This window comes from Mus caroli, unplaced genomic scaffold (genome assembly GCF_978045245.1).
Source record: "Mus caroli unplaced genomic scaffold, Mus_caroli_1 scaffold_12, whole genome shotgun sequence".
NCBI lineage: Eukaryota > Metazoa > Chordata > Mammalia > Rodentia > Muridae > Mus > Mus caroli.
Genome location: NW_028227267.1, coordinates 107,557,324 through 107,560,345, shown reverse-complemented (window position 1 = coordinate 107,560,345; position 3,022 = coordinate 107,557,324). Strand labels below are relative to the sequence as shown.

At 41.5% G+C, this 3,022-nt stretch overlaps 1 pseudogene; it reads right to left on the bottom strand.

Annotated features, from left to right (window-relative positions):
• Positions 1–1,679: 1,679 nt before the first annotated feature.
• On the bottom strand, positions 1,680–2,591 carry LOC110309006 (actin, cytoplasmic 1 pseudogene; annotated as a pseudogene).
• Between the last annotated feature and the right edge of the window lie 431 nt (positions 2,592–3,022).

Here is a 3,022-nt window from a genome sequence, read left to right as displayed (position 1 = left end):
AATGCCACGGACCAGGCCCAGTCAACCCCCTCAATCCGTGGGAATCAGGGTCTCAGACAGATGGGCATAGAGTCAGCAAGAATGGGGTGACAAACAGACAAGGGAGTGTGCTGGATCTGAATGTAATGTCACAAAGCAAACACCAGTCTTATATAATGCAGAAAACAAAGGGGTAGGCTGTCACAGCAGGTAAAGTACATTGAAGTTATCTTACACAAAACAGAGGAATGACTTCAAAAGGACTTACAGGAATCAGGTAATGTTTACAGTAAAGATAAGACAGTCATGCCTAGGGTCAGCTAATGATAGGTAAGGATTTCACACCTTAGTCACAATTTGTGCTACTCCTTTGAGCCTTGTGAAGGCTAGCACCAGGGGGTTCTGCTCTAGCAGACCTTCTCATGAATAATGCAATAGCACAACCCCCCTTTTCCTAGGCTTTGGTAAATACTTGCATATGAAAGTAACTTGAATGTCCTTTTAAGTATCTCTAGGGGATCTCCATTTGTCAGAAGAATTTACCAAATTGCTTCTAGTATGTACTACGCACACTTCAGTGAAGTTTGCTTGGCAGGCTGAGAGGCCTGGAAGCACTCATGAGGCAAAGAGTTTCATGGAAACTCTGGAGCTTTGGTGTTCTCATTAACCCATATACTCATACCCTATCCCAGAGTTAGTCTGGTATATGGATCCACGTGTTCTCTTTTAGTATTATTTTACTATAAGTGTCTTTTAAGATTGAATTCTGATATAGTTATGTGCCAGAAGCTGAAGAGCTTGGAATCCAGTCGGAATGCAGTAAGGAAGTTACCTATTCAGTAACTAATTAAGCTTTACACAAGATGAAGCCAGCAGCTCAGGGCTGGTCTGAAGAGTGTTTACAATGAAAGCCAGGGAATCCCACTGAAATAGAAATCTTCAGTACAGGCTTCATTACATATTAGAAGCAAGTTGATGAATTCTTCTGACAAATGGAGATTCTCCACAGATACTTAAAAGTTACACTCATACTAAAAATTATCAGGGCCCAGGAAATAGGGGGGGTTGTGGTATTGCAGTAATCATGACAAGGTCTGCTAAAGTAGAACCCTTGGTGGTGGGTTTAACAATAGACTAGCTTTACACCTGGCTCCCTTCTTAGTGGCAGCAGCCTGGTCCCCGCCTTCTTTTGATGTATACATTCCTGTTGTATTGTGTCACTTTTACTTGGTGGATTGTATCTCGTCTAGTTTCTTGCTATTCTGCTGTATAAAAAGTTTGAAGCTTGTCCTGACAAAATACATTCAGATTCTACACAATCTCCTGTGTGCTTCTGTCTGTCATTCCCGCCAACTCCTTGCCCATCTGCACCCAGAGACAAGGGACCCAGAGGGTCTGCGGCAAGTATGCAATGTAGTTTGCTATAACTGACTGTAATGAAGATTCTAAGTATACTTTGCTAAGCTTGCCCTGAGACGTCTAACTCTTATCCAGTAAAATACTGTAAGAAAGCGTGCAAGACCCTCCACAATATTGCAGGGACAAATCTGGGGCATTTTACCTATAGGCATGCCAAGGTTCCAAGAGGCTAAGTTTCCTTGAAACTCAGCCTCAGGACTGCTTCTAGGTTTCTAAACCTGTAATGCAAATTACTACTGCAGTGGAAGTAGCACAATAAGTTCTACAATCTAGTACTGATATCAGATACAAACATCCAGGACATATATATTTTCAAAAGCTTGTTCCAGTTTTATGAAGCTAGTATGAGGTATGTATATTTTGAAGGAAATTTGGTATTCCTGAATATAGCATTTGCAACTGAAAATGAAGGGGTCATACTCATCATACTCCTGCTTACTGATTGATATCTGCTGGAAATTGGACACTGAGGCCAGGATTGGGCCAACTATCAAGACTGAGAATTTGTTTTTAGGAGCAGCAATGACCTTAATCTTCATTGTTCTGAATGCAAGAGCTTTGCTTTTTCTGCATTTTGTCAGCAATACTTGGACACACGATGTTGCCACCAGAGAGACAAGCACCAGGGTTGACATACAGACCCATATCGTAGGTCATGATGGAGTTGAAGAGTGTCTCATGAATGTCATAGGACTTCATGCCTAGGAAGAGCTCCACAGGATACTGGAATCGTTCATTCCTAATGGTGATCACCTCTCCACTAGGTACCTCATTATCCTTTCCAAAAAGGAGGAGAATGCAACAGTGGACATTTCTTGCTCAAAATCTATCATCATACAGCACAGCTTCCCTTTAATGTCACACATGATCTCGTGATAATGAAGCTCTAGCCCTAGATCAGTTAGGATCTTCATTAGGTAGTCCAAAATATCCTTACCAGTCAGGTCCAGATGTAAGATTGCATGGATAAGGATGTAGCCTTTGTAAACAGGCATTGTATGTATGATATTTCCAGAGACCATGACAATGCCTGTTGTGGGCCCAGAGGCATACAACAAATGACCACCTACATGACTGGGAGTCATCTTCTCTCTTTTAGCCTTGGGAATCATGGGAACCTTGATAAGAGGCACTAGGTACACCTCAGAAGCTATATACAGCTCATGTGCAGACAGATGCTGGCTATTCTCCATGTCTTTCCAATTGGTGGAAATGCCATGGTCAATAGGAACATGAGGGTCAGGATACCCCTCCTGCTTTGAGTTTAGTCTTCCATATTAAGATTTCTCTGACCCTTGCCCAACATGATGATCTGGTACAGAGGCACTCAAAGGGGAGGAAATACGGCTTTGGGGGCATTGCCACCAGCTATGACAGCTTTGCTCATACAGAGAGTACTGTCACTGTACTTAGAGGTAGCAAACCGTGGGTTTATTTGTTTGTTTATCTGTCTGACTATTTCACAGAGAGAAAAAATAAACAAGAATTGGGTGGGTAGAAAGTTAGGAAAGATCTATGATTGTGGGAAGAACAAAATATGATCAAAATTTGTGTAAAACAATTAAAATAAATGAGTAAAATTGTAGATAATCTCTAAAAATGGCTTATGTAATTGTTGTTGTCA